The 25,570-nt window shown below is 41.2% G+C and overlaps 1 protein-coding gene across 2 annotated transcripts in view; it reads right to left on the bottom strand.

Moving 5' to 3' along the window:
* The window catches only part of gse1b (Gse1 coiled-coil protein b), a 184,130-nt gene that overhangs the window by 80,605 nt on the left and 77,955 nt on the right, over positions 1-25,570 (bottom strand). The window lies entirely within an intron of this gene.

Raw genomic sequence — 25,570 nt, 5'->3', positions numbered from 1 at the left:
TAATGCAGTAATTCATAGTAATAATTACCATGGATTACTGCTAACTGAACGCATATAAAATGCAGTACACTTATATGCTGTTTCATTTTTCTGCTAAAGGTTGGTGACTGTTTGCCACCAGGACTGGAAAGTGAACACGGACTCAGGGTGAAGTTGAGTTCGAGTAGCATTCCATTCAAAAACCAAAGGGACGTCTTCTAATTTCCAATTTTAAAAATTACATTTTGATTTTCTAAATCAAGCTGCCATCCCTCACCAAGCTCCCGTCCCTCCTGTTTTAAAGTGGATTGCATCCTCCAACACTATCAGACAGCAGGGAAAGAAGAAGAATAGGGAACCAGGTGCAGGAAGAGCTGGCCAAAGCTGACAAGCTGATGTGGAGTCTTATCATATCCACTCCCACCATGCCTTGTGGCACACCTGCTTTCTAGCACAGACAACAGAAGCGTCCCCGCTCACAGCTGAGGGAACACACTGCACCACACAGCTCTGCCCTGATTAGGCTTTTTGTTGTCACTCAGCTCTCTTAGCTGCATCCTCCAACTCTTCATCTGTCTCCGCATCAAACACGTCAGATCTCAGCGAGCTCCGTTGTTATTAGACAGCAAGAGCAGAGAACCAGACACGGCATAATGAACCGCAGAAGATTTAAGGAGGGGGATCTTTAAAAGCGTAACTCATTTGATTAACAAATGTGTGTACACATATGTGGTGGGTGTTCTTCTGCCATGTGTGGCTGTGTGTTTGTGTAATCGCCCAGGGGCAGGTGTAAGGTGTGCGAGCGCAGCTCAGGAAGCCTGGGGAGCAAACCCAGCGGGAAAATCCAGCAACATGCCAGAATAAAGCTAATGACACGGCACACTTTTTCTTTTGTTGTTGTTGTTTTAGTTTTTTTTACGTGCATTGCTCAATACACTGCATTTAATATTTAATCACGTTCATGCATCCACACAAGGCTGCCTCTATGCACACACACAAACAAAGAGCTGTTGGCAGTGTGTTTTTTCGCCTGACTTGTGCTCTCCTGTGACATTTCCTCATTGGCTTGTTTGTCTCAATTATCCCTGTTTATTGGACAGAGATGGTTAACCCATTAACTTACACACGTGGAGGAGCACAAGAGAAAGACAGAAAGAAAGGAAGCTGGAGAGAGAGAGCTGGATTACAGTTGGACCTGCCCGAGGCGGGATGTGAATCACACAACTGTATTAGGGAACAAACACGGGGGCCCTGGCCGGACGCCAAGCCAGCACACACACTGCACATGTATGAAGGCAGCAGAGGGCAGCTGAGGGGGCAACGTGGCACCGGCACCTCGGGGCTCGTTGCAGGGCTTGAACTGACCTTCACCACGCTTCGCTGTGCGTGCCGCTTTAACACGCTATTCTTCTGCAAGGGTGCAGCTTTGTGTGTGTGTGTGAGAGGACTGTAAGTACTGAACAAGAGAACAAATGAATGAATGTTTGTATGTTGAGAAAGCTGTGTGTTTTTAATAGTGCGTGTTTTTTGGGCGTGTGTGTGTGTGTAAAGCTGCCTTGCCCTGTGTCAGACCTCTGCTGTGCTCGGTAAGTGAGGCGTGCTAATACTGCGTGTGCTCAGGTTTCATGCATCAGCACACAGTCGAAGAGACTTACCCGAGGTCAGAGACAGTCAAACCCTCCTCCCCTTTCCCTGCTCTCCTCCTTTGACTCAATCCTTCCTTTTCTCTCACTAAATGCTTTACCTTTAGCCAAGCTTTGGCAGTCATTTTTGCATCCTACCCCCCTGGTGCACACGCACTCCTCCCCTCCTGCTCTCTCATTTGCTATCAGTCCTCCCTTTTTCCCTGCCTCTTCTCTTCTTCCCCAGAGGATTCCATCGTGCTCAGTCTTTTAGTATCTTTCATGTCTTTTACCTGTCAACAGAGGAGAGGATGTGCAAGCAGCTCCACAACAAAGGAAAAACACCCTTCTGTCATCTCAGAAAATGCTGCAGGGCGGAGGGGGAGCAGGGAGGGAAATCGACAGGGGGACAGAAGGAAGTAGATAACAGGAAAGAGAATGAAAAAGGAAATGTCGAGTGACGAGGAAAAAAAGAAAAAAGAGAAAGTGAATATTTTGCCTTTAATATACACATCTTTTAAATGGCAGCACATCTTAACGATGCGTTGTACATCCGAATGCCTCAAACCAAGTTCATGAGCACCCAACTCATGAACTACCTTTTGCTTCAGGATCCCTTATCAGACCCCCATATTTGAACAATAAAGAAACATGAAGTTTCAAACCAAAACACACACACACACACATGTGAAAGACCACAGATGTATTCACACATGACCTCTCCGCACTGTGCGAATCGCCAGCAGCTCAGTTCAGCTCCGCCACACTCGACAACAGAAACCGGCAGCACACATTCACACGGGATAAAACTATAAGCCGTACAATCCAATAGGCACCTAACTCAATCTGTGACTGCCTCTCCGCTCCATCCCCTGTTTGTGTGAATCCTTTGCTGGTGCTAATCTGCCGGTACAGTCCCTATCCTCAGTGTCGTCCTCGTCTCTGTATTATTGTGGGATTAGCTCGGGTGTTAGCCTAGCTGCAGCCCACAGCCCGAGCCTCAGAGAAGCGGCCATCTTAAAACAATGCCTATTGATGAAACACTAAGAGGCTTGATTGGATTAATCATCTTTCTCCCTCTATTTTCTCCTCTTTTCTAGCTATCTCTCTTTGTTTCCACTTTGCTTCCATCCTTCTGTCTTTTGCTTTTTCCTCTCTCTTCAAAGCTTGCTGATGCACATAGATTTGACTGTTTTCTCTCTGGCGATGAGATGATGCCCGCCCCCCAACCCCATCACTGGATAACGAGCTCAAATAACAGACTGCCAGTTTACAAGGGTACTCTAAGGTAAAAAGTAAACATCTAATTAAGAGGGGAATCAAATAGCTTCTAACCGCCTCTATGTGGTAGTACATTTTACATTACGGCATTTAAGTAGGAGCTCTCTCATTGATGAGAGCAACAACACTGGCTGTGATATTGCCTGATTGTAATTAGAACAAGGAATATAATTACAGGAAAAAGGTTCAGAAGAAAGCAGCCGCTCTTAGTGAGGGTTTGTCTTCATTTTTTTATGAGAAAGACAAGATTAAGTGTTAAAGATAAGAGATAGGCAGAAAGGAAAGAGGAATCTCCTCAGATCTGGCGTGTGTTTAGATGGGGCATTTTACCAAGTGGCAGTCGCCAGCCTGGGCGGCCTTTGGCCTCCTGTCCCCACCAATCGAATTCCCACTCCAACTACGCCAGCGTAGACCCACAGCAACCTTTCAGTCTGCTGCCAAACATCCGCACACACACACACACCAACCATAGCTCTACAAACACTGCAGCCAATTCCATTTTCAAACATGGATAACAACTGAATTAAGAATCTGTGATCCCCTGCCAAAGCAGCAGGATGCGCCTTTATACATTCAAACACACACTTAGATGTGCGTACATGAGAACAAGTGCTTACATCCTCAAAATCATTGGGTCGTTTGGGTGATGTGTGTGGTTGCATTTTAATTATTATTATTTTTTTACATTCTTACAGGAATGTAAAAAGTATTTGATAGATTTGATTTGTTTTTGCTTTAAATGTTAACTATTACATGACATTATTAGCTTTGATATTGATTACATTGTTACATGTTTATTTGTGAGTCACTTTGGATAAAAGTGTTTTCTATATCTTATGTGCCGCTGCCATCAGGCAAGCGGTACAGGAATATACGGACTACAACAAATAGACTGAGAAACAGTTTCTTCCCCACAGCCGTCAGAGCCATTACTCCCTGCCGCCCCCCCCTCCCACACATATCATAACCTCGCAGTCACACATACATATCCCCCACCCCCACACAGCCATATTGTTCTGCACTTTGCACTGTCACATCATCTGTACTTTGCCATAATTGGACCTACTGCTACTTCTTTGGTGTGGTTGAGTGCCTTTAGTTAATTTAGTTGTATATATTGTTATTATTATTATTGTGTGTTTGCTTATTTTTACTGTATATATTTGACCTTTTGCACGGGAGCTGCAATGGAAATTTCGTTGAATTCTGTTCAATGACAATAAATGCTATCTATCTATCTATCTTAATCATGAATTAACTCTGATTAACCAAATTCTTTGCTAGGTTCTTCAACTCACTTCAAGGCTTAATTACTACAGAATATAGAAATCCCTTACACAGAACTAAGGCTGAAACGATTAATTTGATTATCAAATTCATTTGATTAATTAATTGTCAACTAATTTAAGAATCGATTAATCATTAACTGGAGTATACAGATTAAAAAATGGCCATTTACTGAAAGAACAAATGTAAACATTTTCATTTTAAACATTCTCTATATGTAACCCAGAACTCCACAAGTGTCCTTTTTAGCTTCACCTGGTTCAAATTCTGTAAAAAGAAAAGTCTAATATAAGCATCTTTTAATATCCACTTTAAAAAAAAACAAAAAACAAAAACAAAACAGATTAGTAGACAGTTTTTTAACTTCAGATGAATGCTTTGCTTCAAATGTTCATTGCATTTCAGGCAGTTAAGATTGTATTTTATTAATGAAAAAATAATTTATTTATTTGCATATTTTCATGTATTTCTAATATTGTGCAAAAGTTACTTTAGTGGCTAAATAAAAAATCTGCCGAATGGGCCATTTTTTTAAATTCAATTAGCTGATGAATTGTCAGAATAATCGATAGAATAATCAATTATTAAAATAACTGTTAGTTGCAGTCCTACACAGAACTTGTCTGGCTACATGAAGAAGGTTAAGAAAATAAATTAAGGAGGAGAAAGAAATTAAATTTTAATTATCATTCTGTAATGGATTAAAAAGCCATTTCAAAGGTTTTGTACTCCAGTGAATCACAGTGAGAGGCATTACAAACAAGTCGTAACGTAAAATGTGCATTCTGTTACATTAAGCAACAAACTAAAGCAGAGTTTCAGAAAACACGAGGTGATGGTAGTGTAATAGTCTGGTGCTGCTTCAAGACCTGGATAACTGGCCGTGAATTCTGCTATTTAAAGACAAAAACCTCCAGGAGAATATCAACCATCAGTTCATGATCTTAATCTCAAGGCCGCTTTGGTCATGCAGATTCCAAAAAGAGCACTGGGATGTAGTAAAAATCAATTAAAATGAATGCAGCTCTTCTGAAATGTTACCAAAAACATAAAGATTTAGGTACAACTTTGGTTTTAAACATTAAAATGATGAGCCATGGGTATTTGGGTGTTATTTCTGTAGACATTTATAGAAAGAAAATAGCAAAAGAAAAAAGGAGAGGTAGTCACCTGACATTAAATGTACTCTTCCTGTAGAGCAGAGAGCTGTTTGGTCCGCTACCAGCCTGGGGAGAAAAGGCCTTCCAAGAATCCTCTTTTCTTGCTTTTCCTCTCTGTATTTTTCCGCAGATTAATCTGTCCGGCAGCCATATAAATCTCTGCGCTTGCCGTGTTGAAATGCTCTGTGCGGCTCATTTATGTATGACAGAAAAAGGAGATAAATCTCGCAAAGCCTCTCGAAGCGACTCGATGCACACAAAAAACCCCAAATGGGAATAAATATGGCTCTTTGATCAGTGAACCTGAATTTGCTGCATACATGCCACTGTGAGCCAAACATGAGCAGAAATGTGACAAAAACAAAACAAAGCAAAACAATAGTTTAGACTGAGGAGATTGCACTTTCTAGAGACATGGTTTTAGTGGTTTTACTGCTCGTTAGTAGACCATGATCAACTGAGAAAGGGGTCGAAACATTTCTCCTTTGCTAAAGATTTGTAATGGAGGGGGAATAAGGGATCAAGGGACGCTGAAAAGGGGGGCCTGAGGTGGTTTAAAGGGTTTTGCGGTAACCATGGTGCTACAAAGCTTGGTCTCTGTGGGAACAGACCTTCTGCAGAGCTTTTTGTAATATGTGAAGGAGGGCTGCTACCCCAGGACCTCTCAAGTCAGGAGTTCATGGCATACATAAAAGCATCTTGTGATATTCATTTAATTTCACAGTGCATCAATATCCTGCTGTTTACTGCCATTAATTATTGAAATAATCAATAAACAAGAGAAGCAAAGAATGTGTGAACAACAAAGTAAAATATAAACCTCTCAAGCCTGCATTTTATGTCACACATTTCATCTTAGGACTGTTTAGATTAACATGTGCTCTCTTCCTCAAGCATTTATAAAATAACAACTTATCCACTCTGCTTCCAGTAACTGATTAACACCACAACCCGCAAGATGGAAATACATCTATTTCACTTGTTTTGGCAGCATCCTCCCAGTGTGTGTAAATCTTTCTTGACAGTGAGATGGAAACAGCTTGCGTGTCATAGCAGAGACCTCTCAAATTGGTTAAAGATGATCATCAAAGTCTTGCAAAGATTTTATTTTCCTTTTTTCTCCACTAATATGGGCATGATAAAACAGCCGCTCCTGTTGCATGACTTTGTTTCTGCAAAATTTGTTTGATCGGTCTCACTGAATGAATTATCAAGGAACATTCGGCACCAAGTGGCAAAGCGGTCTTAATTTCTAACTGAAAGATGCTTAATAGCTTGTCTTAGTGGGTAAATTTTCTTATCAGGCTCTTAGCAAGTGCTAAAAATTATATGACTTCATCAAATAGTCATGGCACAGTTGTTCTAATATGTTCAGAGTCTGTACGCTATGGTAACTTTACAATGCATCTGATAAATGTAAAACTGTGTATTTCAGCTGCATAAAAAAGCATAATAAGGGGTAAAAAAGATTAAATTGTTCCCTCTAGCTTACCTCTAATAAATCAAAGGTTTAATCCGATGTCACCTGGTTTCTCTGGCTTTTTTGACCTCTGACCGTTGGAGATGGGAACAAGACCCCATGGAGCCCCATAGAGTAAAGATAAAGAGGTGATAGAAAATAGATGGATGAATGAATGAATGGAGCCCTGCAAGCTTAATGCTTTGTGATTGAGATCACTTCTGTTCAGACAAAAAAAGCACAAGATGTGTGTGTATGAGTGATTTCCTGTCCTTGTCAATAAAAAAACAACAACCAAATCAGTCAAAGCCCGTTTTGTAGTGACCAGTGCAGCAGGATTTACAGCAGACCTCAACGATCACACCTTCAATTAGATCTCCAGAGTAGTCTTTAGGTGTGTGTGTGTAAGCCTTTGTGCAGTGACGGTGATAATAACCGCCGTAAAGAAGAGTGGAGCGCAGTAGATATGAGTAAGTGCAGCAGCATTTCGATTTCCCCTCTTGCTATGATGTCACTGGATTTATTACCAGTTCCTGCTTGAAAACATACCTGCTGTAAATCAGACTCATGCAAACAAAAACACACAAATGTCGCTTTCTGCTTGCAACGGACTTATGATGAGGAGCGGCTCAAAGAAGGATTGTGATGAAGGGGAAACAACCGGAGCGTGGAGATGGATGACGGATGACTCTGCTCATTCAATGAGCCAGTTTGAGATGAACATAAGCTACAGCAGTATGTCTCCTGGTTCCACCCTCTATCTTCCTGTCCGCTCTGCTGAAACAGATAACCAACACTGTGGCATGTGTGGATAGTGGTGCTGCAAACCAAAGGCAGAAGGATGATCTTTAGCCGGACAGGCTAGCTGTTGCAACACCAGCAGTAGTAGAGATTTGGGCTGATACCACTACTGGCGTCTCCCACCGTGTGAGGAATGGGAGATAATAGAGGAGGAGCCCTTTCGTAGTTGTGCAGGAAGCGGTGGCAGCGGTGGGGAGCTGGAGGTGACCAGAAGGGAGAGTAATTGCCTCGCCACACTCAAGGTGCTCGAAATGATCTGTGACCTGCTCCAAGTGTGTGCGCTCTGAGGAAGAGTGAGGAAGAGAGAAACGAGTGCTGCAAATGCCCATTTCCTGCTGCTGTGGGGTCATGCTTGAGCCAGGAAGTGTGGGATGGAGTGGAAGGTGGAAATAACGTAGGGATAATCTTGTCTGAGCTCCAGTGAGAGAGGGCAGGGGGCTTGTTATGAGAAAATGAAAGGGGAAAGGTGGAGGAAGGGAGCGCCACGGGCCATTAGAGACACCTCGGCTGCACATAATGGCAGGTAGAGCTGAGAGGGTGCAAGTTGCTCAAAGGAGCTGAGGTGAACGAGGGAGAATGCGGGATATGTAGCATTAAAACGAAAGAAACATGCACATATAGCATGTCAAACACAACATTTGTACCTTAACATAAGCATGTACTGTGACTAACCTTAGCAATTACTGTCTTTAGTATCAGAGGATTCAAATGACTTCTATTTTTTTCAGATTTTGTCTATTTGCAAAACAGAATTCAGAATGCGTTACCTGGCATGTTTGCAAGAAAACATCATTATTTTGCATAGAGTTGACATTTTACACATCCCAGTTGTGGATGCTGCTGCCTACTATGATGATGAGCAAGTGCTAAGTATGGACCAGCCTGATCCAAACTAATGAAGGTCAAGTGAGATCCGCTCACTTCAGTGTAGCTGAAGAGTGGAAAACAAAGTGGAGCGGCACAGAAACAAAGGTCTTCTCGCTTTCTCTCCAACTGATCATCTCTTTAATTGATTTAAATTTGTTAAAAGATGAAAGCTATATTAGATACCTCTAAATAAAATCCAGTGCCTTCAGAGTGAGCGGATTTATGAAAGTACATTTAAATCAGAACATATAACAATTATGCAATTTCAACATTTAAATGCCTAAAGGGCCTTTATGCCCTGTTTAAATCTATCTACTATAAACTTTAAAATGAATATTCCAACTTGCACAAAACTATCGCCAGCATGCCACATCTGGAAGAAAGGGCTACATTTCAAAAGTTGATTACAAGGGCTTCTAACCTTAGCACGTTCAGCCAAAAAGGAGAAAAAAGCAACTTCTGGCGAGTATGACTGAAATAATTATGGTATATTATTTCTCCTCTAATACCAAAGCATGGTGAATATGATTTTTGTAAGGCTTAGAATCACCAATATTTCAAACTCACTGTGACATCGTTATCCACCCTTTAATTTACTGCCAATATAAAAAGCTTTACAACTTCATCCTGGTCTGATCATACAGGGTACTGACACTTATTGTTTTAAGGATGCTCCCAAGTGTATCTTTATTTGTAGAACCCCGTGTTTTTCTGTTTGGCCTCACAGCTGTGGAGCTGGTTCAGAATTTCCCGAATTTGAGGTTAGTTTGTCAGCTGAGAGTTTCAAAAAATAGCCAATAGCTTAAGGGGTTAAACCAGTAGCAACTGTCTTGGTACACCAGTGAAAACAGGATGCTCTGAAGGTCACCCTGCAAAACATAGTGAAGGAGAAAACAAATATTTTGGTGCAGCTGGTAGGCAAAAACAACAAGACAATGATGTCTCACAAGAATTTCACCACGAGCCTCGTGATTAAGAACTTATGAAAAAGGCTTAAGCAACTTAGAAATCTCTATCTAGTTAACCTTTTAGAAGCTAGCCTTGAATTTAATTAATGACTCTACATCCTAACAGCATGGAGCCAACACCTTAACTCGACATTATTGTAGTGTCTAACACTTCCTTGGGAATATCGTTGCACGTAGCAGCGTGAAGGATAAATCTTCACAACGGCATTGGTTGCTTGCGTAGGCTGGAAGTGTAGGCTGTGCATTGATCTAAAGCCGAGGCATAAATCAGTCTGCTTTCACCATGTGTTCTTGGTGTCTTTCTTCTCATTATTCTTTTAATAAGATACACATATGCTATCAGGAGGGACAGAAAAGAGATCCTGTTTTTTCAACCCACATAACCCTCAATTTTCTTAGCTCCTACTCATTTTGTCCCTCCCTTGCTCTCTTGGGTGTAAAAACCAAATCAGAAGGTATCTGCTTCTCTACAAGCCCTAAGACTTTTTTTTATTCTGTCGCCATAATGTTTCTCTAACTCGCTTTCATTATCCCTCGCTTACCTCTATGCTTCACTTGCCTTACTGTATTCTCTCCAGCATTTACTCAGCTAATTAATGGGGCAGAGGGCTGGGTGCTACTCTGTTTTAACAACTCCCTTTTTTGTCTTCTGCATACATGGATGGCTGCGAGATGAAAAACAGAAAGAAACGGATGAAGAGGCACGAGGATGAATAATGTGTGTATTGCTACAGTAGTAGAAGACGAAGTGGTAGTACGCTGTCTTGAGGAAAATGTCCAGCATCTTACCAACCTCTTGATACAGATGAGAATACGAGAAGTAAATCAACTTTGCAGAAAAAAGAGATATCTTGTTCAGCAAGATCGATCTAAAAGACATTTTAAAGGTTTGTCAATTCTTAAAAAGCTGCTTGGCAATAATAATCTGTACAAGGTTTTCTAGTTTACATGACTGTCATTACTGGGTCGATCCAGTCAAAAATGGGAAGGCATTAAATGGACTGAGAGAAAGAAATAAAAGAAAAGTCAAGAGAACAGCAATTGCAGTGAAGCGGCAAGAGAGTAAAAAAACTAGACTCCTATTTGGAGGCTGTGCAGAATAAAATGTCACCTTATTATAAGAGCAGAAAGAGACGCATCACTTTTTCCCTGCTATCAGAGAAACATGATACTTTCGCAGCATTTTGACAAAATGTGTGGATCAGTTAGCATGAGAGCATTTCAAAGACAAAAAGCATCTCTTGTGACATTTCCTCTCTTTTGCCACTCAGCAAAAGCCATATACCCCCCCCCCCCCCCCACACACATAGTGCTCTTCTGTAAAATAATATTGTTAAATAATGTCATGAAAGAAATTTGATTCTGGATGTTTGCTTTGATTGTTTTTGAAAATTAGTTTTGGATAAAAACTTTTAGTTTTTCTCTTTTTGCAAACAAAAAGTTTGCAAAAAGAGCAAAAATATTAGTGGCACTATTATTCTACCTTGGTGTGTATGAAACAAATCAAGGAAATGTATTGCAATTGTCGTTCAGCCAATCCTTGAATATTTGCATTTAAAATAGTATTTATGCTATTTGGTAGGACTCTAAAGTCCCTCACTGCAGTTCCATTCTCTATTATTAAATCTGTCCTTCATTTATCCATATTTACTTCATGACATTATTGGCTTACCATAATTTGTGATCTAAAAGAAATGTAAAATATGCATTAAGGGCTACATTACAGCCTAATGAGAAAGGAAGATGATGTTTACCTCAGTTTAATGCACCCGATTCTTTGTCTCTAAGTGCTTTGTCTCCTTTTTCATTTAGAAAAACAAATGCTATATTAATGAATCCATTTCCCCAGCTTTGTCTCAATCCGTTTCCATTTATGCTGAGTCTAATCGATGCATTAATATGCTTACACAACATGGGATCTTTATTACTGTCATGCTTATTGTACATATTCTTTGAGTGGCTGAAGCAAACACTGAGAACGAAAAACTAATCCAACGTGAAAGCTAATATTTTTTTTATGATACAACTACATCAGTTGAACCATGTCTGGTTTACTTTTTGTTGTCTCTGCTCGTCTGTAAACAACCGCAGAAGGTCTATGTGTGGTAAACAGAACATGATATATATTAGTTCTGAGACCACTAAGCAATATGTATCAGGCTGTGTATTGACAGCATCATAATTGTTGAATTTATATCAATATAGTATGGTATGTTTGGTACAGAAAAAGTTGATGTTCTTGTTTTGGTTTAATAACTCAGAGGCATTTTATTTTTGTTGAGTGGAAATAAACAAATAAAAATAAATTCATCTCTTTAAGAAAGAGATAGACAGACAGACTTGGGCATGAGAGAATTTCAGACAGAGAGAAAGAGATGTCTATGTCTATTTCATGGAATGTCATTAGTAAAGGTCTTTTGTAACAACAAAACTATATTACATCTACTTGTGTGGAGAAAATCTTGTGATTATAAGGGCTTTCTTTGTGCGTTCTTGCAAAATCACACAACTGATGATTATCTTGTATGTTTTCGAGGAAGAAATGAAAGGGGAAACTTTTCAGTGGGAAACGTTTTTCTGAAACTAATGAATTTTATAGAAACACCAATTAGGCAAGAGACGTATTGCATAAATCTATCAAACTAAAAATATCAGTATACTGCACAAAACATGCTCAGGTTTATTGTCAGTTTGATAACATATCACATCAAGATCTATATCGTATTCCGCCATGTGAGGGGAAAGGGATTCCTTTGAGCCACTAGCACAGACCCTCCTTACTGCCCTACTGTCCCTCAGCACAATTGTTTAGTTAATCCTTGTCTATAGCATTCTTACTTACACTCACACACACACACACACGTACATCTACCCATAATCCGAACACATTCAGGATGATGCAGGTGATGCAGCAGGAGCTGAACCCTGGGAAGTTTATTGATGTTTGCTCTCACAAAGCCAAGGTCTAAGCCATGAATTGCTAACTCCAGCCTCCGCTGGCCTCAGACATTAGCAGCCTCAGATAAGACATGAAGGATTGCTTGCATTATAGGAGAACAGCCTCGCTGCACCAAGTTTCTCACAGCCATTCTCGCTGATACTTCCACCACACACACACACACACACACACACACACCCACAGGTCCGATGGGATTTTTCATGCATTGCTCATCATGTGTTAGCTAAAGCCCAACAAAGAAAACCATGTGATGCAACAGCGTTAGTAACGCTGGTGTATGGAGATTTCAGATTCAAAACATAAAAACAGAGCTAAAAAATAAATAAAGTCTGAAATAGGGAAAAAAAACAAGTAAAGAGAAGTGGTACATCGATATAATGTATCAATAACAACTACAAACATGTAGGTAGGTCATGGTGGAAAAAATTAGCAGGATTTTACTTTTTCATGTACACTGTCAGGGAAAAGTCGATGAGTTTAAACATATGTGATAGATGGGAAACTGCTAATTTGTTAATCCGGAGACAGTAACAACAAACATATGGTGTCTAGTGTGCAAGGAAAACATGGATTCCAATTAATACCAAAGGTATTCAGAAGAACAGAGCACTAGCACGACCACACAGCATCATCAAGCTAGCCATACCTTTGACCTTTGACCCATATTGATTTAAGGGTCAGGGGTCTTGTTCTGGTGACAGTCTGGCCTCCTGCTTGGACCCTTCAGGTCAGTAGGGTTCAGAGGTCAAATTGCAGCCTCCAAAGTGAACAGACATGTGGTCTAAAGCCATTTGCTACAATCTACAACCTCTAGATAACAGCAGGCTTTAATGGCATCTGACCCTTCACCCTGCTGGCATAGAAACAGAACCCCGCACCTGAACCGTGAGCACATCTGAGACCCAAGCAGGCAGTCTGAGCAGAGGCAGAGGCAAAGGTCACCACAGCCTGTGGAAGGTCCTCATTTTTATGTAATTTGGGAAGATTTATGTCTGAGTGGAAACACAGAGGCGGCAGCACAATGGCATCATGAATGCCAAATTACAAACCTGACGAAAGGAGATGGCAAAGGCACAAGGCCACAATGTGATGCAGCCTTGCATTTTGCATGAGGCGCAGCAGTCCTGGTTGACGACAGTCAGTTTTTTGATCCCCGCTTTATTTTGGAGGCAGAAACAAAATGAAAAAAACCCCAAGATGTCTATATCGCTGATTGCTCATGTTGATTACACCTCGATAGATCTCATGAGAGCAGGCGTCCACAGAGGAGTTTTCTCGCCTTGCAGCTGAGGATTACCATACGCAGATAATTTTCTTCAGCACTCTTCCTGTCATGAAAACGCGCCAGCTAGGCCTTGATTGTGGTCATAATGGGCTCTGGTGTCATATAAGAGCAGGAAACTAGGCCTGTCCCTAGTGCACAGATCCACGCAGACACACGCCCTCATGAGCTCACATGATCTTGATCATCAGTGCCAAGCTCCTTCATTATTTAGTCACAACCACTCTTTGCAGTATTTTGAATTATTGAGCAAGTACTTGTTCACATAATCCCTCGCTGACAGGTAGTACAAGGGTTTTTGGATAACCGAACTACTCCCCCACACAGCAACCATCAAATGTCCTGAATTCATCTGTTCCCTTTCTTTGCCATCTTTTTTTGCTCTTTTGAATACTTCAGTCACAACCAGCAAGACAAACCAAGATAGTCTGGGTTAAATAATATTTAAATTATGAATTTATATATAACAAAAGACAAATATGATTATTTCAGTGTTTCAGTGGAGCTCGCCGTCCTTTTCTTGGCATTTTTTGGGGGGCTCAGAGAGACAAGCCTGCAGTCAAAAGGACGGGGACACCAGTTCAGGTTGCAGATGGACAGACAGACAGACAGACAGATGGGCCGAGGGAACGACAGGCCGATTTTCCCTCGCTCTTGGACGCAGAAGCACCCAGACTAGGCCTTTGTAGCACAACCCCTTCGTGTAGATCTGGAGACAGAACAACCAGCTAGCTCCTCCTGACCTTGTCTTCTCTAAAGCACAAGTACACACCCAACACACCTCATTCACAGGCGAGACACTGTATAGATTGCACCCTCACACTCACCCACAGAGGAGGCCCTCCCTTCAGGAGCCCCGTGACTATTCCAGGGACCAGACAGGTGGTAGGAGCAGAGCGGGCACACGAATGCCAGCCCTCTGCCAAGGGCTTCCTGCCAGCTGGCTCACAGTAAACAGTGCTCTCCCTCAATGAAGAGCACAGTGCATGCATGAAGATAACAGGCCTGCACACATGTCTGTCTTAGTGTACTTGTGAGAGCCTCTCTGCACACAATCTCCTATCTATATTTCACAATTAACTCTCAAGCCACTTGATGAATTCAAGACAAGCAGCTCAAAGTCTCAAAAACACAACATCTTCACTGTGTTACACAAATAAATGGCAGAACATACAGTACAGACCAAAAGTTTGGACACAACATACAGTACAGACTTTTGGTCTGTACTGTATGTGGGAAATAACCAAATGGGAAAAAATGAAGGGAAGTCATTCATATTTGCCTCTCGAAGTATCAATAGTCTTTGAGGTTTCTTTTTTTTTTTCTCGCAAACCAATACAGAGTTGTGCATGATTGTGAAGTGGAAGTAAAAACATTTTGTACAAAAATTAATGGGAAATGTGTCTTGTGCATTGTATTCATGCCTGATTGATCAATAATTTATAGAATATTTCACTGTAATTATGTTTGCAAGCCTTTTTTCTCTCTACCAGCTCTGAAGATCCGGACTGTAAGAAACTGAAATTGTTTACCCATGTTTTCTTTGCAAAATAGCTCACTCAGTCAGATTGGAGAGAAAGAATCTATGAACTGCTAAGTTTGAAGGATTGCCCAAAACGCTCAATTAGATTTAGATCTAGAAGAGTCTAGCAGATATATCCATCTATCTCAACCATCCCATAGTTACTATGTATCTTTAGGGTTATTGTTCTGCTGAAAGATGAACCTCTGTTCTGTTCTCAAGTCTTTTGCAGCTTTTGGCAGGTTCCTGTAGAGCTTCCTTGTATTTAGCCTCATTCATCTTCTCATCCACCAACCAGATTCTCAAACCTGCTTATGAAAAGCGTCCTTTGCTGTTGCCACCACCGTGTTTCATTAGGGACACTGTGTTCACCGCGCTTGTTATCCGATAATGCGCGTCATTTTTCATGGAAGCCAAAAAGTTTCAGTTTTTGTCTAATCAGAGCCCCTTCTGTCAAATGTCTGCTGTCCCCTCTTGGCTGGTGGTAAACTACTTGTCCTGGCTGTCGGTGAACAGTTTAAAAATCCTTTCACTATTTCATAAAGTCCAGAATCATGCAGTGAATAAATAATAGTTGGGCTGCCATCCAATTATCTGTAGTTCCTCTAGAGTTGCCATGGGCCTGGTGCTCGATTGTCCTCTTTGCTGTGTCTGTCATTTTAGGGAATTGGTGCAAGTTTGTTGCTGTGCCATGCTGCTCAGATTTTTAAATGATATATTGAACAGGACTCCGTGTGATGTACAAAGCTTGGGACATGATTTTTTAACCTAACCATACTTTAAGCTTTTCAAAAATATTCTCTCTGACGTCCCTGCTGTGTTCCTTGCTCTTAATAAGGCTGTTTGTTTTCTAAAAAAAACCCACAGAAGCTTTTGTGGAAGAACTTTATGGATAGATGAAATTACACACATTGAACTCATCAACTAGCTTACCTTTGAAGGTAGTCAGTTGCAACTTTTGCTTTTACCATAAAGTGGGAAACAATAACACACTTCACTTTTTAGAGATTTGTTTGTAAAAAAAAAAGAAAGAAAAAAGAAAACCTTACATTTTTTTCCTTTCACTTTGCAGTTGTGCATAACTTTGTTTCTGTTTAGTAAAAACAATCCAGAGAAAATATATTGAAGTTTTTGAATGTTAAAAATCAGATGATTTTGAACATTCTTCAAAATCATCTGCGTCAAATTTTCTCTGAAATTAAGGATGTCAGAGTGCAATTGAAACAATCAATACATGATGAGGCTATGGTTGAATTAATCTAAATAAAAAAAACATGTAGTTTTCTGAACTACTCCTCTATTGACCTGAAATGTACAAATAAATTAAAATGGCCACAGGCAAGAAAAAAAAATTTAACAAATTAAACAGTAAATACTACAAATCAGGAGAAATCTTAACATATTTCTTATTCAAGAATTGATGAACATTATAACAATAATACTTTAATGTATTACCACCACTAACATTGTTAATTTTGAAAGTGTTTTCAGTGTCATGTGTGTCTTCTTTAATTAAGAGGCCAAAATAGCAATTTTTTAAAAGTGAAACATCCCAAAACACATTATTCCAACTCAGCTCTCTGGTGGCAAAACGCTCGCCCCACGCAGAGACGTACATACCCTTTCACACATGTCACTGACAGATTTCGCGGCATGTGCGCAAGTCACCATATGCCAACTAAAAGAGACGCAAGATGTCTCTTATAACCGACAATCTCTGTGTTTGACACCCACACACCGTGCCATTTAAGTGATCATAGATGTATTTTCCTCCATATTACACATCCCATATGTAGGCAGCTATATTTACTCACAGAAACAGTTTGCATCTCTGAAAATCCCTTTGATGAATAAGGAATATATGATCACTTCTTTATGCTTTGCCAACTTTCAGGGTGTGTCCTATATTAGGCATCTCTGGCCTTGTGTTGTCAAATCTATACAGAAACTACTGCTTTTCTATGCAGGCTGAACTCAAAAAGGCAACATGAAGAGCATTATTCCTGTGGTAGCTTATCACTGAGTGCTTTTGTACCATTGCTCTTCAATGACAGATCTGATAGAACATTTACTGGAGGTTTTCTGAGATGAGAGAAACATTTTTTTGTAGCTTTAGTAATTCATGTTCTACTTTCAGACTGCGATTGCCGGTATGCCAAGTTCAGCAGAACATGGCAGCGAGGAGCAACACTGGCAGAGTGGTGCTGATGTACCGAAGGAGGCATCCTGGAAGGCTGAAGAAGTTTCTATACGAGATGTATGTAACTTGAAAGGGTGGCAGTGATACTTTTGCCTGAATATTAGTAAGTCTTATTACCTTTCTCCAGAAGTTAACAGGTTCTCTTATACACTACTTAAAGGCCCTTCAGTCACTTATTCACAGTGAATAAGTGAACAATTTGAGCATAGATTCAGGCTACAATGGAAGCAAGTAACCTGGTTTTTTTTTTGAACAAACACCTTTCAGCCGTAAACATGTAGATGTAAGCCAGCAGGCGGGAAGCAGGCAGGGTAACCGTTACAAAACCAACACCGCTTAATGGCTTCTATTCTCTCCTGTTTCCTTCTGTGGGGTGTTCAGTCACTGCTGTGTGAAGCCATCTCTTCTTCCAGGCCTCCCCCTACCCTCCCCGTCCTGCTCTTAAGAGAGGTCCTGTCCCCGGCCGGCAGAATTGTGGCCGACCTTTGACCTTCGCTCACTAATTACAGTACCATGGCGACACTTGAAGCGCCTTGCCGTACCCCCCAGCCCCAGAACCACAAAGCGTGAGTGCGTGTGCACATGCAGATAAACGCACACTTGTTAGACACACATTCCAAAAAGCAATGAGACCCAGAACAAACACAGGGAAACATGCAGATAGCTCACACACACACACGCCCACGCACACACACACATATTGTTCCAGCTTGTCTGCTCTACAAAGTGATTTAATTGGGGCCTCTTTCAATCTGCAATGGCACCAATCCCGCTGACCTCACCATTATAATAGAAAGCCCCCTTCCCTCCTCCTCACTTTACCTAACACCAAGATCCCCTCATGTTCTTCCAATTTTATTTTTAGTCACCTTTGTTTACAGAAGGCAGAAAGGAGAAAGGACACAAAAGTCTCTTTTTTTCTTCAATCTTTCAGCTAAAAGACTGAATCTTCATCTGTTGACCCTGTTTGCACTCAGTCGCTCATTGTTAGGAACCAGACATTTTGACACCTCCAGTTCTGGTCTCCTGTTCTCGTCTATGCTTGAGCTTTGAGCCCAGGACAAAGAAAAATTACATACCGCACATATCGTCCTTGACAAAAATGTGAATTTTCCTAAAAGCCACTTCCAGTTGAATTACAAATCACTCAGTGTCAGGTGAGTTATGTAGGGCTTTTGTTCAAATGTCTCGGTAAACGTCTTCCTCCAGGAAAGATTTGTGACTGAAGCAGGAAGAGGCGAAGCAACATTTGTTGTAGCGCAGCTAAGCGAGTACGATGGAGAAAAAAAAAAGACAGGTCTGTGTGTTTTACCACTTGAGTAACTTAGAAATTCATATGAGTTTCAAAGTTTAACATTATTTTATTTTTACATTTATGCGAGAGAAACTCTTTTGCTAAATATGCCTAATTTTACCCTGGTTTTTGTTCCCTTGATCAATTTTTTTCCCCCTGGTCATGATGAATCATGATGCCAATGAATCAAATTTAAAAACAAAATTTTTCCTTTGCACCATCTGTTCTGTCTTGTATTGGTTATTAGAAAAATAACCCTGTGATTTCTGTTTAATTAAAACCTAACATTTCTATAAAGGAACAGTTTATGTAAATAATATTATAAGTGCAATAGTATTTACGCAAAATCAGAATCTGCAAATCAATCAAAGGAAATGGACATTATCAAATGTTAATATTGGCCAGTAAAATTCAGATTGTGAACATAAAGAGATTTATTAATGACTTTTGGATTTTAAATATATTCATTTTTCAAAAGAAAGCAGGCTTTCTTTCAAACTTCACTGTGAAGAGCACGATGTTTTAACTTTTACTGTCGTCTTTCATAAAATAATAGCATTCCCTTTTTTGTGGTTGCATTTTTTTACTGTTTTGTACCTCAGGGCTTAGTGGGTGGATGAAACACATGGAGAAAGCCATAGAAATCAGAGCAATACAAAGGAGAAGAAAGCGACTGCACAGAAAAGAAGAAAAATGAGAAGAGGGTCACGCTGCTGGAGAAAGGTGATAAAGCTGTGACCGAATCTGACTTACAGAAGAGGTTTGGAATGATGCGTTCTAGATGTTACAAGTGCTTTCTCTTTCTGTCTGTCTGTCAGCCTCTCTGTCTTCTTGCAGACATTCAGCCAGGCGCGCTGGGATGGGAATTCCTCCTGACACTCTACACTCGTGTGTCTTTGGCATCCATTATGCAAGGCCCACACTCACCGTCTCTTTACATGGGTCAGTGCTGCGCACGCGTCCACACAGTCACATGAATGCAAACAGCAAATATGTGCTGATGCATCTGCAATGTGGCCCACACACAGATCTGAGACTCAATAGCTAAAACTGTCGATGTTCGTCTCCTTCCTTCTCAGACTCGCTGTGCTTCTGCTTTTCCTTTTTGTATAAACAGATATGAAAATTCAGAGGTGAGGTGGACAAGATTTAAAGATGGAGGAAGGGCATTTGGATTGGAATGAATGATTTGCCTTCAAAGATTCAGAGGAAATAAAGGCAGAACAAAGAGAGAGAGGTGGGAAAAAAAAATCCCCAGACCTCATTTTTCTATTACTATGACTCCACCCATCCTCACTTTCCATCCTTTGCTCTTCTGCCTCTAATAACCAGGTATATTGCTCTCGCCCTTCTCTCTTTTATCTTTGTTTAAGCATATCCGTCTCCTCTAAGCCTATATCCTGTCCTATCCGTTCCTCTCCAGCTTATCTGTGCAAATTCGTGTTGTGCAGAGGTTCTCCTCATCTTCAGCCTTCCACCGACTCTTCTCTTCTCACTCCTACCTCACCGCTCTCTCGCTCTCTCTGTGCTACTGGATGTCCTCTTTCTCCTTTCTACTGTGCTGACAGCAAAGCCACGTTAGGTACACTCTATGGAGTGTGCATGTTTTGAAGCGCTTGTGTGTGTGTGTGTGAAGCTCTGACCCTCTAATCAGTGTGAGGAGAAACAGAGGAGGACTTGTGCTGCCCAGCAGGGTCAGGGGCCGCGTAGAGTCAGCCATTACCCTCTTTCACTGGGACACACACACACACACACGCACGCACACACCCAATTCCTGGGCGTCATGCCCAGTGAGGCATCTGCCTCCAAACAATCAGCCAGCCCAGCAAGAAATACACACTTGCACACAAAGAGAGGAACAGATAGGACACACTGAGCCTGTCTCTATCTTTGCACTGTTTGACTGCTTCAACCCTAGATCTCCTTATCAGCTGTGTCTCAGCTATCACCATCGCGCAGAAACAACTCTCACTGTTCACACACTTGCATGTGCGCACACACACCTCGCAGGAGGCCATGTCACTCTGTGCTGACATGGCTCTAGTTTCTCCAGCCGACTGCTTACGGCTACAGGTTAAAAGCTATGTGTAAATAAGAGAAGCTATGAGTCACAACGGAGCCAAATTTGGATGACATGAAAATGATGCATTTTTAACCCCCATGTTCCTGAAATGCTACAGCAAACTTACTATAAACAAGCAAAAATGTCACCACTTTTTTTGGCCCTGAACTTAATTTTATACTAAACCCAGAAGAATTGTCCTGACTGAGGAGAATATTGTGTTCAACATACTTCCAATCTCCTTCAAACTTCAGTGCATTTTATTGTCATTTTATATAATAGACAAACACAATGTATTGCATAATTATCAATATGGGAAATAATACAAGGCTTTCATGAATCTTTTGTCACTGCATTTACATCTGTATGTTATTTCAGAGTCTCTCTTTACCAATTGTAAAATCTTTCACCATGTCTTATTAGAAACTCTAGAGCAGTGAGAATCCATGGAGTGCATCTGTAAATGCCTATTTAAGTCTGTTTGTTAGTTTAAGTCTGGACTTTGACTGGACCATTACAACACAGACTTTGATCTACAACATTCCATTGTAGCTCTGGCTGTTTATCTGAGGTCATTCTTGTGCAGGTTTTCTTCATTCTTCCCTTCACCAGATTTCCCGCTGAAGAAAACTATCTCCACAGCATAATGCTGCCAGCACCATGCTAAGGATGATGAGGAGTGCATCAGGAATTTAGCTCAGAAATTTAGATTTATAAAATTAACACCTTCTTCCACATACTTGATGGGTTTCCTGCATTGTCTGTGTTAAACTGCAAACTGCATTTTCTGTTGACTTTCTTTCTGCGATGGCATTTTTTTTGCCACTCTGTCATAAAGTCCACACTTATGGATTTTACAACTAGTAGCTGTCCTGCAGACAAAATATCCCACCTGAGCTGTGGATCAAATTATACATGATATACTGGGGATGCAGTGATCTACTTTTTTCACCTCAAATACAGATATCTGAGGTGTAGTAGTGGCCGATACAGAAAAACAGTTATGAATTGATTTAAAATATTTCTTTTTTTAAACACAGATGCAAATATACTGAACTACAAGTTTATTTGGTAATTCTGCATAAGTACAGCATAAATAAATACACCAGAAGGTTCACAAGCTTGGTTAAACATGTAATAACTCAACTTTAATATGTCCGGTCAACGCAATTAGGACTATAACAGCCGATGTAAAATACATAAAAAAGAAATTGAAAGTGATAAAAACAATAAGTTGGCAACCTTGGTCAAACATATCAAAAATAAACTGCACCACCTTCTTTTGAATGGTTCAGAAATTCAAATGACCAATTCTAAATATAATGTTAAATAAATAGTAAAGCATAATGTTGCTCAAGGCACAAAGCATAGAATTAGACTGAATAGATCTGCCCTTATGAATTGGGAAAATTGCCACGATACCCAATCTTTTTTTCAATATCAATACAGAGATTCATATCTGTATTGTGCATCTCTATGATATACCAACATATTTAATAAAATCCCAATAACATTTTTCTTCTTGCCTGTTGCTAAATGAATAAAAGTTTAAGAGATAAGAACATTTTGCTACAAGAGGCAGATTTTTTTTCAGTAGCTATTATTGTTCTAATTCATTCAGATTACACTTATGTTGAGGGTAGAAATACTCCCCATGACATTGTTGTCCCGTCCTCAGTTCTGCACCGCTGTTCTTCTCCTCCTTCCAGCATTCCCTTTCTCTAAATCTCTCTCCTCTCCTGCTCCTGTGGCGATCCCACAGTGTTCCCTACAGACTAAAAGAAAGGCCAGCTTAACATTGTCGCAGCTTGGCAACCAGCTACTAAAAGAGGTCTGGGGGTGTAAAAAAAAAAAGGGGAGGGAAAAAAAAGCCCTGCGTTTTCCCCTGAGCCTCCTCTTCCCTCCGTCTCTGACCCCTTGCTTCTCCACCCTCTCTCCGTCTCTGTGATTCTGTCCTGCTAAACCGGCTGATGGCAGCAGGGTCGGGGACCCTGGCTGAGTGGGACTCATTACAGACTCCCTTCATTTCCATTCTGAGTGGGGCCTGCAGAGAGAGCTCGCACCGAGGGGCGCTGAGGTGCGCCCGCGCGGGGAACAGAGTGAACACATTGAGCAAGACACTGCTTATGAAGACTGACCGCCAACAGAAACAGCCTTTAATACCCCCACAGAGGAATATGGAGAGAAGATGGAGGGGTGGGGGCAGCTAACCACAGAGGGATGGAAGGAGAAGGGGGAGAGACAGCGAGGCGAGAAAGAGCAAAGCAAGAAGCGAGTAAGAGGACGAGAGCAGGGCAAGCTGTGGGGCTGACACAACAAGCAGGCTTATTTAATAAACATGAGCTGGAGCCCAGCGCAATCGAGTGCTACAACCGAAAGCTTATGCAGATGAGAGCCGACCTAATGACTAAATGGAGTGGATAAAGAAAGGAAAAGAAAGGAGAGGAGGGAGAGATTAAACGCGAAATGGGAGGCAGAGGCGAGGGAATAGTGTTTAAGTGTCTGTGATGGAGTGTAAACAGAGGAGTTTCTCTGCTGTGCGGTGAAAGACTTTGTTAAACACAAGAAAAACGGGGAAGGAGATGGAGAGAAAACAGCTTTGCCCATCAGGCAGCTGTGCAGGTTGGCGGTGCACAATCAGGAGTAGAATGAAGATTCAGCTTTTTAGGGCCTTTTGAACCTCATCAACGGGAAGAAATGCTAACATGGAGAGTTAATTCTGAGTATGTGTCATGTGTCACTGCTGGATTTTAGATTTGTCTCCACATCTGGAGGGAACAAGAAAAAAAAAACTGAGATGCAAAAACACACAAATAAGATAAAAATAAGCATTTTTTTTCTTACATTTTTAAAATACTCCTACAGCTTTGCAATTTGGTTAGATTTATTGGCAATGTTTTATGTTGTTTGAAATATCATGTTTCACCCACTTATGCTTGACCATAAAGCATATCAGTGACTCAATATTTAGCCACACACCAGATTAGCCTCGCCCTGATCTACTCTGTTGTTTGTTGAATCCCCTCATCAGCCACAAATCAACAAACACGGAGCTAATTTGCATCAATTACAGAGCCACCTTTGTGCATTCTAACTTCTATTAAAGATAAGGAGCCCCAAGCGTTTAAGCAAAAGGGATTCTTGAAGGCATACTTTGATTCTGTGAGTGCAAGAGACGGGTCCAGGGTTTTTTTGGAGAGGGGAAAGCTGTTTACCTGGAACAGAGGATTATGGGACAACTCTTAGTGGCACTTTGGAAGCAAACGGGGCCTGGAAGGCCTGGGCTTTAAATCAGTTTAGTGAACAGTCACACCTCTCAGAGCCCCTCACCAACACGGTCTCCTTTTTTCCACCAACAACCACTCACACACACCCTAAAAAAACCCTCAAAGGTATTTATCTCTTCTTTAGTCCCATTTCCCCAATATGTTTAAGAAAAAGTTAGCTTTCCAGGCCTAATCCAGTAGACAGCTTTCCATTTTCTGCGTCCAGAACTCCCCCAAAAGCTCCAATATGGCGTTATTCCCTTTTTTTATGAGAAGTAAAATCAAGAAAATAAATTACAAAAATGAAAAAAGTCAGTCTGGTGGGAACAATAAGATTTTATTGAAATAAAACTAAGAGTAAACTCCAAGTGCTGCTTCAAAAAGCACTTGAGAATGTCAGAGAAGAGCTCCACATTCAAGTCGAATGATGGAGCTTTAATCTGCAACAAGGCAAACCATGTGCAGGTGCGATGTGTTTAATTTCATTTACTCTTTTTGTCTGCATTGAGGAAAGAGAAAAGTTTTGTTCAAGACCCTGATGATTTGGTCCATCTGACATAAATGACAGTTTAGTCACGAAATGTGTTGAAATCAGAAGAAAAACTGCAGTAATGTCAGAGTGAAAAGGAGAGCTGTGGGCGGACGCTGGAGAGAACACTCCTACTCTGAAGTGGGTTAGTCTGTTGGCAGCGAGAAGTCGCTGTGAGTCTGTGTATAAGCATGCTCTACAATTGTTTCTATCCCCATGTGATAGAATGTTTGCAATCCTCACTTTTGTCTCCTCACGATCCAAAGGATGTGGGTTGGTAATTCTACATTTGTGTGTGTCTATTTGTGTGACTGAATTCACACTGCTGATCGGAGCTGGCGCGCTCTGTGCGTCTCTCAGTGGGAGTGGGAGTAAAACTGTACATGCCACATGGAGTTTAATTAGCCTTTGAGGTGCTGGTGGGGCTGTGGTCAGACAGGTCCATGGAGCGGTCAATGAGAGCAGGTGTCCTCTGCCACCGCCTCACCTGCCCGTAAAAACCATGGCTGATGGGGCGGGCAGAGAGCTTATCTGCAAGCTTCTCTGACCTCCACACAGGCAGGATGATAGAGATCACGAATCGGATTTCACTCAGAGGGCAAAAATGTTCCAAGTTATTGAAACTGGTGCAGATTTCTGTTCCACTACAGCGGGGATTACGATGGAAGTTCAGGTCAAGAGCTGACAACAATATTGTTGCTCAGAGAAGGCAAAAGAGAGGACACATGGTGGTGAGTGCCAGGTGGCAGCAGTGGCATGTCTCTGCCACCTGTCCTGGGGAATACGATCCCCTCTCACTCCTCCTGTTCTCCCAGTGTGAGATGATACTGGCTCTCTGTCTGCCTGGCTGGCTCACTGGCTGTCAGCCTGTCCATCCATCCATCTGACTGCCTGTCTGCCTCCCTTCCACCTCACCCTCCCCTCACTTGCCGGGCTGTCTGCTAGCCCATCAATTTGCCAAAACAGCTTGCTTCTTCCACCTGTATTCCTCACCTCTTTTAAAGCTGCTGTTGTCATCACTATAAAGATAAT

This window comes from Xiphophorus hellerii, chromosome 4 (assembly GCF_003331165.1).
Source record: "Xiphophorus hellerii strain 12219 chromosome 4, Xiphophorus_hellerii-4.1, whole genome shotgun sequence".
NCBI classification, from domain to species: Eukaryota; Metazoa; Chordata; class Actinopteri; order Cyprinodontiformes; family Poeciliidae; genus Xiphophorus; species Xiphophorus hellerii.
This window is presented reverse-complemented; position numbering and strand designations above follow the sequence as displayed.